The following is a 15739-nucleotide window of genomic DNA, read 5'->3' as shown; positions in this document are numbered from 1 at the left end:
AAACAACACTCTCTGCTCCACTGTAAGCCAACCAAGGCTACTGAAATGAGTCTGGAGGAGAAGAGTTCTGGGGCGGACCTTGTGGATCAACTAGTTTATTTTGGAAGGTCTGCAATTTATTTTTTAGTAAGCTTTTGTGCATCACCCGCCCAAAGAATACAATGATTCGTCTTAGTTCTACTGGATCTCTTCTCCAGTCTCCACTAGTCCCTCTCTAACATTTTAGTCTAGTTTGTATTTGTTGACATAATTGTCAGTATATTTAGTCTTAAATGATGAGTTTTAGTAACTGTAAAGTACATGTACTCAAGTACTGTACTGTACTGTACTTTACTGGAGTATTTCCAATTCTCAATACTTTTACTTCTACTCTACTGACATCTCAGAGACAAATATTGTACTTTTACTCCACTACATTTATTTGAAAACTTTAGTTACTAGTTACTTTGTAGATTTTGATGATTATTACAAAACATACATTAACCACTTCAGCCCTATACTTTGGCTATTCGAAAATAGCAGATCTACAAGCTCACAATGCAATGCAACACATTGTGCGCTTGTATATCTGCTATTTTCAAAGATTTGTATACATGAAAACTTGTGAAATGGGACATTCTGCATGCTGAGTACTTTTACTTTTGGTACTTTAAGTACTTTTAACCTAGTTGTATCCCATACCTGAATGCGCTTACAGTAGATATTGTGTACAGATAGGTGGTAAAAGGAAAGACCCTCGGCCTAAACCGTCACACAAAATATCCACTTCTAATCCACTGTAAATCTTACAGAATACTCTGCAGTAAGGTGTAAATCTTACAGACTACTCAGCAGTAAGGTGTAGTAGATCTTACAGTCTACTCAGCAGTAAGGTATCTTTCGTTCAATTTCGACCCCTCTGTCACGTGGTACTATTTTTTGTGTCATATATTTTGTGCGTGAGTAGGCTGCCGCGGCGCAGTGATTCTGGACACAAACATTAGTACCATGTGACAGAGGGGTCGAAATTGAACGAAACCTGCTCTATATGGTAGAAATAGGTCAACAATACAAATGACGCTAGTTTTTTAAATGTATTTATTTTTTATGAGCGGCCCCCACCAAATCTACTAATCTACCGGAACTACTTCATATTTATCAGAACCGGACCATAACTCTGACCATGGGACTCGGGCAATCAATTAATACCTTTGCAACCACTACATTAATGGTAAGTATTTCCTACAGAAAATACTAAAAAAATCTGAACTAACCCTTTAAGGAGTCTTTTTCTGCCAATTTTCCACTACCGTGTGCTTGGGAGTTAAATCTATTGATTTATGACATGCAGTCTGTCATAAATCAAATAATCACCAGCAAACAAAGTCGATAGATAGACGTACTCTAACTACTTTAGGCCTATGCATGACCTTTTGGAGTTTTTGTTTGTAATTGTATGTTGATTATCCACAGGTTGCTGGTGGGCAGAAACCAATAATTGGTTTCTATTGTATATCCTCTGCCTTTTATGTTCTTTTTGTCGCAGGGAAAATAATAGCCGATCTACAAGCTCAATGCATAAGCTTGTAGATGGGCTATTTTTTGCCACTTTTGAAACATGTTTTGACAAAAATGTAAAGTGAAAGTCTGTCTATGGGTTTTATACCAATGAATAAGTATTAAGAGCTTATGACTAAATAATAACTACATTGGATCCATTGGAACACAGGTTATTTTTCCATTTCCTGACGGTTTCCACCCGACAGTGATGACATATTCAAATTGAAATGATTTTTATGCAGGTTCTAACTGTGACCCACAGTCTGAGGTAATGATGCCATCTACTGGTGAGCCTGACACACTGCAGATATACCAACATTCTCCTTTAATATCAGCGATGTTTGTAAACATTGTCAAAGCTCTGTGTACAAATATATGAATAAATATGATTATGAAGCTGCTACATGTTAATTCATTGTTTTAATGAAGATTACAGTCTTCTGACTTCCTCTAAAGCACAAGAATACCCACAGAGCAGTTAATTGCATAGTTTAGACTTAGAGCAGTGGTTCTCAACCTTTTCAGGCCGCGACCCCCAAAAAGAATCATCATTATTTAAACTGGGGACCCCCCACCCAGACAAGCACTTTGAATTGTAGCAGTTGAGGCATTACATTTAGTCTGACATGGTTCCACAGATAAAGATTGTGAAAATAGCTGATCTACATGCAAGCTCACAACGCCTTGCAACGCGAGGCGGTGTGAGGTTGTAGATCTGCTATTTTCACAACCTTTGCCTCCTTCTGGTCTTTTTTTCATTTTTCACTGTCATGTGGTAGGCCTACTGGGGACCCCCCCAAACTCATGTGGCGACCCCCCTGGGGGTCCTGACCCACATGTTGAGAACCACTGGTTTACAGCATACTGTCTAGATGTGTAAAATGCATAGGCTACTGTTTAACAAAATCTCTGCTCGATAGTTCTTAAAGGATGTTCACAGATCCCCAGAAATCAATGCCCTCCTGTAAGCATGAATATTGAGCTGAAAATTATAGCATATCAACCCCCCCCCCCCCCCCCCACCCCCCCTACAATACTTTGACAACTTTAGTTTCATTGCAGATTTAGATCATTAATACAAAACATGCATTAACCACTTAAGCCCTATTTTATGCTTTGGCTTATTGTGCAATGGGCCAATCATAATGCATACTTTTATTTTGGTAACTATTTGATTTATGCTATTACTGTTGTGCTTTTACTCAATTGAATTGTTTTACTTTTTATATAGGGCTAGTGCCACTATGCTTTTAAAGTAAAAAAAACACTGTTGTTCCACCACTGTTGTTTGTGCTGATCTGTCCAAAAGATTATAAAGAAGATATAAAGAAAATAAACGCTTATTGAAATCACTCCCTCATAAAGATCCGGTAATGTTAAAACTGGATTATCAAAGGTTGTTTTTTTGACAACATCTGTATTCATCAACCAACCAACCAACCAACCAACCAACCAACCAACCAACCAACCAACCAACCAATCAATCAATCAATCTTTATTGTCAAATCACATTTACAAGTAAAAGTGGGTGAAATTCTTATTTCTGCAGGCTCATCAATGTAGCAGTTAAAATGGAAGTAAAGAATTAGATAGAGTTACATCATAAGAATAAAGTTTATTGTGAAATCCAACAGCAGGAAGAGCAAACACTCTCTACTGCACCCTGAATAGAAATAAAAACATTTTCTATAACAAACACAGTTCAGTTTGAGTAACAGTGACAGGCTTATAGCTCTTATCCAGACCAGCTGTCTGATGGTCTTATAGCTCTTATCCAGCTGTCTGAGGGTCTTATAGCTCTTATCCAGCTGTCTGACGGTTGCTACAGTGGATGCTGCTCTTGCTCCTGATATCTGTGCAGTGCTTTATGTTTTGTTTGTTTACGAAGCCTAAAAGTCAAACAGCACTGTCATTTTTATTTATTATGTTCCAAATTTTCGATGCCAAAAAAACACAATTAAATCGTTAATCACAGTTATATGTGTATGACAATTAATCGTCACGTTATTGTATCGTCGTGACAGTCCTGATTATTATAGCTGGGGCGATGGATGTCCCTGATGATACTCTCTGCTTATCTTTATATGCCACAATTGATCACCCGTCTAGGAGGAGGGGGATCCACGGACGTAGTGGAGGTGGAGGGGGTAGCAGGTGGAGTCGGGGTCTCAGTGGAGGTGGAGGGGGTAGCAGGTGGAGTCGGGGTCTCAGTGGAGGTGGAGGGGGTAGCAGGTGGAGTCGGGGTCTCAGAGGTGGGGGTATCAGCAGTCACAGCAGTGGTCAGGTCATCCGTAGTGCGTCGTTCTGTGTCAGCAGGGAGAGCAGATGATTTCAAAGACATGGATTGACGTGCAATATGGAGGCTGTGACACTCTCACACACTGTGGTATTACAGTGTAGTGTTTCAGAGACACTCTAACACACTGTGGTATTATAGTGTAGTGTTTTTCAGAGACACTCTCACACACTGTGGTATTATAGTGTAGTGTTTCAGAGACACTCTAACACACTGTGGTATTATAGTGTAGTGTTTTTCAGAGACACTCTCACACACTGTGGTATTATAGTGTAGTGTTTCAGAGACACTCTAACACACTGTGGTATTATAGTGTAGTGTTTTTCAGAGACACTCTCACACACTGTGGTATTATAGTGTAGTGTTTCAGAGACACTCTCACACACTGTGGTATTATAGTGTAGTGTTTTTCAGAGACACTCTAACACACAGTGGTATTATAGTGTAGTGTTTTTCAGAGACACTCTCACACACTGTGGTATTATAGTGTAGTGTTTCAGAGACACTCTGACACACTGTGGTATTATAGTGTAGTGTTTTTCAGAGACACTCTCACACACTGTGGTATTATAGTGTAGTGTTTTTCAGAGACACTCTGACACACTGTGGTATTATAGTGTAGTGTTTTTCAGAGACACTCTGACACACTGTGGTATTATAGTGTAGTGTTTTTCAGAGACACTCTCACACACTGTGGTATTATAGTGTAGTGTTTTTCAGAGACACTCTGACACACTGTGGTATTATAGTGTAGTGTTTTTCAGAGACACTCTGACACACTGTGGTATTATAGTGTAGTGTTTTTCAGAGACACTCTCACACACTGTGGTATTATAGTGTAGTGTTTTTCAGAGACACTCTCACACACTGTGGTATTATAGTGTAGTGTTTCAGAGACACTCTCACACACTGTGGTATTATATTGTAGTGTTCTCACCTCCGTAGCACAGGAATCCCTTCAGACTCGTACAGTCTTCTGCTTCCAGGTTCCCACCAGCCTTCATGGTCATGCAGCGTTCTGGACCAGCCATGATGATGGTCTCGTTCAGAGGAGGAAACGGTTCTCCATTGGACCATGACCATCCCAGGGGTCCACATCTCAGGCCAGTCCAGCAAATAAACCCTATTCTACACACCTTGCCAAAGGCCTCCTCCTCCTTCCTGTTAGTGATGCTTGCTAGGTCTCCTCCCTGTTCACCACAAGCTTTAATGGCGTCTTCATGGTTCCCTCGTCCATTGTTGTAGGATAGGAGGATGTATTGCTTCATTGTTGCTCCGTTCTCATGGGTAACTTCAAGTGAATGTGAGACAAGTTGCTGTCAATTACTTTTCACAATCTTTGCCTCTTTCTCGTCTTTTTCATTCATTGTTTTAAATTAATTTTTCACTGTCATCTGGGGACCCCCCAGAATCATGTGGCGGCCCCCCTGGGGGTCCCGACCCACATGTTGAGAACCACTGGTTTACAACATACTGTCTAGATGTGTAAAATTCATATTGTTTAACAAAATCTCTGCCTGACAGTTCTTAAAGGTAGGGTAAGGGATTTACTTTCGTTAAAAGCCAGTTCGGAACTGGGAAAGAAAAGGGAAATAATTAGGGATGTTCGATATTGACTTTTTTGACGATATTCCGATATTCCGATATTGTCCAAATCCTAATGTCCAGTACCGATATCATCCGATACCGATATATGCTGGCTTTTTCACAAAAGTCAACTAATTGTCAGGTAACAACATCACATATATAATAAAATAAAATATATGTGGGCTTTTTCACCAAAAATCAACTGATTTTCAGGTATTAACATCACATATCGAATCAAATAAAATAGCTATAATATCAATATAATATCTAATCAAATTCAGTAATGTTGTTAGGTTTTCAATAAAGTGAGTCCCGGGACTCACTAGGTGGTCATTTGAATGAGTCCCACTAATCCTAGATTAGATGTTGGCCTATTTGACAGTACAGAAGCATAATTGCCTTGATGCATATAACATTAACGAGCGTCAATGAGCATCAGCTGGACACAGACTACACACACCTGCCCTCTGCAGTGCTCTAATTTGAAAGGGACTGGAGTCTGTCTCATTTCTCTCCAAAAGCCCTTGAATATGATGGAATATGATTAAGGATTACTGTGATTATGGTAATCTGATCTCACATTTCATATCACACACACCATACAGTAAGAACTTCTGTAACTTGTAAAAAAAAAGAAGAAAGAAAACACGATGCAGATACCGATATTTTCCGATATTAAATTGCTATGCTAATCTGCCGATAATATTGGACATTCCTAGTATTTATGTAGCTGATGCATTCAGATTTCAGATGTCATTGTAAGGAGAAAATGTTATTTTAAAACATTTTTCATACAATCTTTTTTACACACACACACACACACACACACACACACACACACACACACACACACACACACACACACACACACACACACACACACACACACACACACATACACTTCAGAATAGAACAAGGAGGGTTCATACCATTTTGACACACATAGTGTAACTGATGTTCACAGGGTTGTGTATCCCAGAACCATCCATTATCAAACACACATGGGTCAGCATTATTAACACGACACTGATCAGCATCATCATGAAAGTTCATGTAAAAGTAGTCCTCTCCATTGGACCACTGCCAGGCTTTCCCTGGGTTTCTGTGGAGGCCGATCCATACTGGACGTGTGGCGTGCTGCAGGGCTGCTTTGGACCGACTCCAGTCCGTCTCGGTGTGGATGACACACAGACCTGATCATAGTGGTGGGAAAAGTACCCACATTTTTTACTTAAGTAAAAGTGTCAATACTGCCATGTAGAAATACAGAATTCAAAATGTATACCTTGAGTAAAAGTACAAAAGTATTGGCATCAAAATGTACTTGAGGTAACAAGAGTAGAAAGTGCTCATTATGCAGAATGTCCCATTTCACAAGTTTTCTAATGTATAAATGTGTTTTGAAAATAGCAGATCTACAAGCTCACAATGCGTCGCATCGCGACGCATTGTGAGCTTGTAGATCGGCTATTTTCATTTGGCCAAAAATATATATAAGTGGTTAATTACTAGTATCTATTACTCAGTACTTGAGTGCATGTACTTAGTTACATTACATCACACAGACCTGAGTAGTGAGTTTCACACCATGTTTTAGCCTCTGTCCAGGTTTTCCTCTCATCCACCAGGGTGTACGTCTTGTCTGGATACAGCACTGTTTGTTTTTGTTTTTTTAAATCAATTGAGATTGACATAAAAACATAGAAATGTGTTATTATTCATCATGGGATCTGAAATTCACGTAGCCTAGTATTCTAGAATCTAGTTTGTTCAATTATTAGTAATTTTAGTCTCTCTCTTTCCCTCAACTTGTCATCTTCCAAAAAACAACAACATGGAAATTAACTGTTTTTGTGTAACTGTTTTAAAAAAAAATACTTGTAGAAGATAAATAAATAAAAACATGTTTTCCTACTTTTCAGGATTCAAAAGTATCAAAAATAGCAGATCTCGTGGAGCTTGTAGATCTGCTACTTTGTAGGTCATGAATAAACTAAAAATAGTCAAAGAAATTCCCTAAATTTGAAAACAAATGTTTAAAAAGTAGTGAAAATAGCTGATCTACAAGCTCGCAACGCATCGCTTCGCGCCGCGTTGCGAGCTTGTAGATAAAGTTTGGGTCCCGTTGGGCAAGCATCTGATTTCTCTTCTGGGTCTTGAGCTAAAAGGTTTGGAAACCACTGATGTAGATAATATTAACAACAATAATAATAATAGTAATAATAATAATAAGATATTGGCCTACTCACCTCCATCCTCCTGTAGCTGTGTGTGATTCTCCAACATGAGGGAAGGCTGGCAAAATGCTAAAGGAGAAACGTTACCAGGTCCTGGTCAGTGCACCGCATTAATTACTGAAAATAATATTGATAACATTGATGTCGGGCAGAAACCTCTTATCTCCACATTCTAACTTTTTGTGTTTTTTTTAATTTTTTTTATTCAAATCCTGAAAAGTAAAAATGTTTAACATAATGGTTTCCACCCGAAAGAGACGATATACATGAATGTAGTTTCCCAAGAATATGGTGTCATGAGTTATTTCCCCCCCATTCATTCCCCCTATCGTCACTGTCAGGTGGAAACCTTGTATGTCCAATAATTCATGGAAAACATACAGTAAGGAGGGTATATTCTGATCTAGTGTGTTTTACATCCTGAGGTATAAACTGGACTAGACCAGAATATCATTTTGGATTTAAACACCTGTTTAGTATGAGTCTTCTCAGTTCTATGCACACAACAACCAACACACACACACACACACACACACACACACATACACGCACACGCACACGCACGCACGCACGCACACACACACACACACACACACACACACACACACACACACACACACACACACACACACACACACACACACACACACACACACACACACACACACACACACACACACACAGCCACTTACCCAGCAGCAACAGTAATGTGGTCAACATCATCATCATCATGGCAGCTGAACACATGGAACAGAATAAGGACCGCTGTCACTCCATATAGAGAATAATACAACATTACATTATGTTTACTGTATTATGGAAAGTAATTAAGTACATTACCAGTACAGTAAGTACAGTAATCAAATACTGCACTTAGGTACAATTTTGCGGTTACTTTTACTTTGCTTCAGTATATTGTTTTACAGTTTAAACTCCTAGTCATCTCAAAGGAAAATATGGTACTTTTATATCCGTTATTTTCATGCCAGTTAGCCAGCACCTTTGTACTTTTACTCAGACAAATAATTTAATGCAGGATTTTTACTTTACATTGTGGTATTGCTGCGTTTACTTAACTAAAAGATTTTAAAAAGCAACTATATGACATGATAAGTGACGTGTAATATAAGATAAGTAATTATCTTACATCCAGATATTAATATCCAAGTTGGTTCAAGTCTGTCCTGAATGAACATGTTTGACCAGAGCAGTAAATCATGAACCTACCAGATGATAGAAGCTTCTGGTCCTTCCAGTCTGGACTGAGAACAGATGTAAACACAGCGTACATATATGAACATGTTGTCTCTGTCATCTAATATCTAATAATGGACTCCTCCCAGAATGTGTGTGTGTGAGTGAGTGTGTGAGTGTGTGTGTGTGTGTGTGTGTGTGTGTGTGTGTGTGTGTGTGTGTGTGTGTGTGTGTGGGGGGGGGGCACACGTCTCTCTCTCTCGCTCTTCTACACACACACACACACACACACACACCTTTCTTACATCTAACACTATACCCTAACCGTAACCTTATAACTTTACCTAAACCCTAACTTTAACTATGACTAAGTAAAAAACAGACCTTATAGTTTAACCTCCAAAACAAGGGTTAATGTGTCCTTTTATTTTAGTTGCACACCCTTTAGAATGTTAACATTGGGATGGCCTTAGCACTATTCTGTACCTCCTTCCCTGTAATAGCTACATAAACTGTACATAAACTATTAGTATTAATAGGACCTGGTGAGACGAAGGAGGGGCCCAGACAGGAGGCCATCCACAGAGCCTAGTCCAGGGGTGTCGAGCTCATTTTGGGGTCCGGACCACATTGGTCAAATGGTGACTTGATGTGGGCCGCAACCAATTGCGGACGCGCATGTGCGCTCACACGCACTCAGTTATACAGCATTGTTTTTCAGTCTGTTGTCTCAGTCACTGCTACTAACTACAGTATATCACCTTTAAAAACATGTTATTATGAAGAAGAATAGCTACTTTAAGTACATTAAAAACAAAATGCAATTTGTAAGGAGCATTCAATCCGGGAACGCATACTGTGTCATTTTAGATTATATATATATAATATATAATATTGACATACAAAAGTTAGAGAACCATATATTATAGCAACATAAGTGTTTCAGAAAACTGTCTGACTGAAGACATTTGCAAAGACAAATTTCCATGATTTTTCAAAAATAGCAGATCTACAAGCTCATAGTGCGGCCCTCAGTGCCGCACTATGAGCTTGACACCACTGGCCTAGTCCCTCCACGTTCCAGAACCTCCCCCGGTCCCGGCAGAGTAGTTCCGGAGAAGCGGACTGAGTGGCCCTGTATTTCCCTAAGAGGACTGACCGTGGGTAGCTACTGGGACGTAAGTCGGGGCTTGATCAACCCCGGCTGGGTCACCTGGGCGAGGGTGAGACACAAAACACCCGATGACCCCAGGCTACAACACTGATGATACGTCCCAGGTTCATCCACTTGATGTTTTTTATTTATGCACAATGACTAGTCATTCTGAAAAAAATCACTGTGACATATAGACAGTTTTATGCCAACCTAAACCAGAATGCTAGAATGATTAAGTACAAAATTTCATTCATTTTACTCTTTGAACTAAATCAATAAATATGCGTTAACTAAATAATTTCACCCTGAATGTTTAATGTGTCTCTTTTATATTAATAATAAAACACAGAAAGAAATACTAATGTATGACCCATGTAAGAAAGAAGTGTGTGTGTGTGTGTGTGTGTGTGTGTGTGTGTGTGTGTGTGTGTGTGTGTGTGTGTGTGTGTGTGTGTGTGTGTGTGTGTGTGTGTGTGTGTGTGTGTGTGTGTGTGTGTGTGTGTGTGTGTGTGTGTGTGTGTGTGTGTGTGTCTGTGTGTGTGTGTGTGTGTGTGTGTCTGTGTGTGTGAGTGTGTGTGAGAGAGAGAGAGGTCAAAGTGTACATTATTATGTTTGGTTGAAGGATTTGTTTATATGATTCTGATACACAGTGGTGACATACTTTAATTATTAGAGAATTTTGCATGTTATATAACAGACAAACAGTACAGTGTGTCATCATAAGGAGAAATGCTCTTCCAGTCCTCCTACTGTACGAGTTACAACCACATCCAAATTAATTTCTAATACAGAACTCATATAAACCTTTATTGATCCCCAGAGGGAAATTCAACAGCAGCAACCAGGGTGAAACACAAGAGAGGTACAGTTTGTCATGTTGGTTAATGATTCCCTTCCCATGTAAGATTATAGCTTAATATGGAAATGTTGCCTGTTCTGATGTTTACAAACCCCAGGACAAAGGGACCAAAGAACTGTGCTGTGTTCTTGATATCTATCTATGCAATCACTCAGCATAATGATGGCATGAATTAAAGCAAAATAAAATGTCACGACTGAAAGTGAAAATATGTGGGCCTAATATGTCCTAATATGCCTAATATGTCCAAGTCCTAATGTGTGACACTAGCACTGTTTCCTAAACAATTAACACAATATGTAAAATTATGATATTTTAGGAATGTTGTTCCTGCTGTTCTACATACTGCCAAGATTGAATGGAAGATGCTTCTGAACATATTGCTAGTTGGATCAATTCAAATGCTCTAATCTTAAAATAATAACCAAAAGATATTGACGCAATGAGAGCCAAGGAAGAAATGCCACCGTACATTTTTCAAATCGGCCTCATGGTGGCGCTATAACAGGCAGATTCATATTTTGCCCTATTGCTCTTGAACCGTAGGTCATACAATCAAAAATATTTTCCCCTTTGGATTCCTTGGATTACCTGGCCTGGCGGAGACCTTAGCTCTGGTCGATAACGTTAGACTCCTTCTAATCTATCACTATGGACCAGAGCTAGGTTTCTTGGCTTCCTTTATACAACATTTAAAATCTTTTTTTTTTTTGTTGATTAATATTATTCCATTTCTTTCTAGATTTGCGTTTGTGTTTGCTAAAGAAACGTGACACCTCCCACTGACACACACACACACACGCCTAGTTTGACCCGATATATAACTCTATGGTTTGACCCTATGATTTTTACTGATGAGTGATGTGAGCATCACCGATATGTTAACCCTTGTGGCGTGGAATAGCAATAACAAAACAAAAAACAAAAAACACACAGCTAGCTAGATAGCCTACCTACAGTAGCCTAATCATGAAACATTGAACTATCAGTGGCCATAGTGCACTCTGATGCTGGCCAGCCAATCATGTTTAATCTTATCATCCATGTCCATGATATAAGTCTACAGCTCATACTATAGTGATTATTATTCTATCAATCACTTTTTCGATTAATTGAATAATAGAGAATTGTGCTTGTTGTTGTTGTGATGGTGTTTTTTATGCATCAACAAATCAACTGGAACATTTTTATTCATTTTATAATCAAGTAAATCAATTAACCACTTAAACCCTATTTTATGCTATAGTTTTAGGCTACAAACAGTGTGACATGTTGTGAGCTTGTAGATCTGTACCCCCCCCCCCCCCCCCGCCACTATAAAATCAATTATAGCCTCTTTTTGTTTTAATAATCAGTTAAATTCATTCTTTCAATTAATTGTTCCTCCCCTTTAGTTGCTGCTTGAAAAATACTTGCAGGTCTCTTCAATGACTAATACAGTTCACACACAGTGTTTCTCCTTCATTCATTCACTAGCAGCTAGTAGTAGGTTTCCAAATTCTAAAACTGGACAATTTTATTTTGTTTATTGTATCTTAACTTCTCCCACTTTCCACGCCATTTTTCAGTCTGACTAGTTTGACGCGTAGTAACGTCAGTCTGTAGTTCTATGCTTCTTGTCGAGCAAGCAACTCTTGTTGTGGTGGTGTCTTCTATCTCTAACTTGTCTGTCGCTCTAATTTAGCAATGGTACGACAGCAATGGTTGTCGGATGCAATAGCAAGTGTTCAGACGTTGGAGTTAAAATATGAGTGAAGCCTGAAAGATGGCGAACAGAACTACGTCATCCTGGGCGAGTCTCCGCCCTAAGCCTGTTCCCTATACTATTACGGCAGAAAAGCCCACAAAATATCTTAAAATAAAATACATTTAATCTAAAAAGTAACTAGTAACTGTCAATGTTGTTGTGGGCTGCTGCCTTATTTATTTACAGTGACCAAACAAGATGGCGACTGGAACTACTGTACATCATTCTGGGCGCGACTCTGCCCTAAGCCTGTTCCCTATCACTTTCAAGATTTTTCAAAAATGTTTAAAACATAGCAGATGTACAGTACAAGCTCGCAGTGAGCTTGTATATCTGCTATTTTTGAATAGCCAACGCAAAAATCTAAAATTACACAGGTGCTTTCCCGGTTTTAATGGCTTAAGTCCATGTTAAACTGTTGCGCCCTTTGTTCAGGGTTGACTCAGGGTGGTCTCAAAAACATAAAGGAAAACCGTCAAAAAAAGACTGTCTCTCTACAAAAACTATGAAGACTCTTTAGACAGAGACTAAGAAAATATTTTCTTAGTCTCTGTCTAAGGAGTCTTCCTTAAGGAGTCTTTTTCTGCCAATTTTCCACTACTGTGTGCTTAGGAGTTAAAACTGTTTTACAACATGCAGTCTGTCATAAATCAAATAATCACCAGCAAACAAAGTCATAGATAGACGTAACTACTTTAGGCCTATGCATGACCTTTTGGAGTTTTTGTTTGTAATTGTATGTTGATTATCCACAGGTTGCTGGTGGGCAGAAACCAATAACTGGTTTCTATTGTATTTCCTCTGCCTTTTATGTTCTTTTTGTCGCACAAAAGCAGGGACAATAATAGCCGATCTACAAGCTCAACGCATGAGCTTGTAGATGGGCTATTTTCACCACTTTTGAAACATGTTTTGACAAAAATGTAAAGTGAAAGTCTGTCTATGGGTTTTATACCAATGAGTAAGTATTAAGAGCTTATGACTAAATAATAACTACATTGGATCCATTGGAACACAGGTTATTTTTCCATTTCCTGACAGTTTCCACCCGACAGTGATGATATATTAAAATTTTAATGATTGTTCATGCAGGTTCTAACTGTGACCCACAGTCTGAGGTAATGATGTCATCTACTGGTGAGCCTGACACACTGCAGATATACCAACATTCTCCTTTAATATCAGTGATGTTTGTAAACACTGTCAAAGCTCTGTGTACAAATATATGAATAAATATGATTATGAAGCAGCTACATGTTAATGTCTTCTGACTTCCTCTAAAGCACAATAATACCCACATAGCAGTTAATTGCATAGTTTACTTTACAATACTGTCTAGATGTGTAAAATGCACAGGCTACTGTTTAACAAAATCTCTGCTTGATAGTTCTTAAAGGACGTTCACAGATCCCCAGAAATCAATGCCCTCCTGTGAGCGTGAATATTGAGCTGAAAAGTATAGCACATCAAACTGGCTTATCAAAGGTTGTTTTTTTGACAACATCTGTATTCATCAACCAACCAACCAACCAACCAACCAACCAACCAACCAACCAACCAACCAACCAACCAATAAATCAATCAATCAATCTTTATTGTCAAATCACATTTACAAGTAAAAGTGGGTGAATTTCTTATTTCTGCAGGCTCATCAATGTATCCGTTATAATGGAAGTAAAGAATTAGATAGAATTACATCATAAGAATAAAGTTTATTGTGAAATCCAACAGCAGGAAGAGCAAACACTCTCTACTGCACCCTGAATAGAAATAAAAACATTTCTATAACAAACACAGTTCAGTTTGAGTAACAGTGACAGGCTTATAGCTCTTATCCAGACCAGCTGTCTGATGGTCTTCTAGCTCTTATCCAGCTGTCTGTCTGATGGTCTTATAGCTCTTATCCAGACCAGCTGTCTGATGGTCTTAGAGCTCTTATCCAGCTGTCTGAGGGTTGCTACAGTGGATGCTGCTCTTGCTCCTGATATCTGTGCAGTGCTTTTTGTTTTGTTTGTTTACGAAGCCTAAAAGTCAAACAGCACTGTCATTTTTATTTATTATGTTCCAAATTTTCAATGCCAAAAAAACACAATTAAATCTTGTGTATGACAATTAATCGTCACGTTATTGTATCGTCGTGACAGTCCTGATTATTATAGCTGGGGCGATGGATGTCCCTGATGATACTCTCTGCTTATCTTTATATGCCACATTTGATCACCCGTCTAGGAGGAGGGGGATCCACGGACGTAGTGGAGGTGGAGGGTGTAGCAGGTGGAGTCGGGGTCTCAGTGGAGGTGGAGGGTGTAGCAGGTGGAGTCGGGGTCTCAGAGGTGGGGGTATCAGCAGTCACAGCAGTGGTCAGGTCATCCGTAGTGTGTCGTTCTGTGTCAGCAGGGAGAGCAGATGATTTCAAAGACATGGATTGACGTGCAATATGGAGGCTGTGACACTCTCACACACTGTGGTATTATAGTGTAGTGTTTTAGAGACACTCTCACACACTGTGGTATTATAGTGTAGTGTTTCAGAGACACTCTAACACACTGTGGTATTATAGTGGGGGTCATACCTATGTTCCCCGGACCTATGTTCCCCCACTAAGGTTATGGTTAGGGTTAGGTTTATGTTAGGTCCTATATTCCCCGCTCTCCTAGGAAAGCGGGGAACATAGAACCTGGGGAACATAGTACGGTCCCTTATAGTGTAGTGTTTTTCAGAGACACTCTGACACACTGTGGTATTATAGTGTAGTGTTTCAGAGACACTCTGACACACTGTGGTATTATAGTGTAGTGTTTAAGAGACACTCTGACACACTGTGGTATTATAGTGTAGTGTTTCAGAGACACTCTGACACACTGTGGTATTATAGTGTAGTGTTTAAGAGACACTCTGACACACTGTGGTATTATAGTGTAGTGTTTCAGAGACACTCTGACACACTGTGGTATTATAGTGTAGTGTTTTTCAGAGACACTCTAACACACTGTGGTATTATAGTGTAGTGTTTCAGAGACACACTGTGGTATTATAGTGTAGTGTTTCAGAGACACTCTGATACACTGTGGTATTATAGTGTAGTGTTTCAGAGACACACTGTGGTATTATAGTGTAGTGTTTC

The 15739-nt window shown here is 39.2% G+C and overlaps 1 long non-coding RNA gene across 1 annotated transcript in view; it reads right to left on the bottom strand.

Moving 5' to 3' along the window:
* Positions 1-15739, bottom strand: part of LOC308089856 — a 390353-nt gene that overhangs the window by 179663 nt on the left and 194951 nt on the right. The gene's annotated exons all lie outside the window — the stretch shown is intronic.

This window comes from Gymnoscopelus braueri (genome assembly GCF_963280865.1).
Source record: "Gymnoscopelus braueri genome assembly, chromosome: 1".
Taxonomy (NCBI): Eukaryota; Metazoa; Chordata; class Actinopteri; order Myctophiformes; family Myctophidae; genus Gymnoscopelus; species Gymnoscopelus braueri.
The sequence above is the reverse complement of the archived record's forward strand: the minus strand, read 5'-3'. Positions and strand labels throughout refer to the sequence as shown.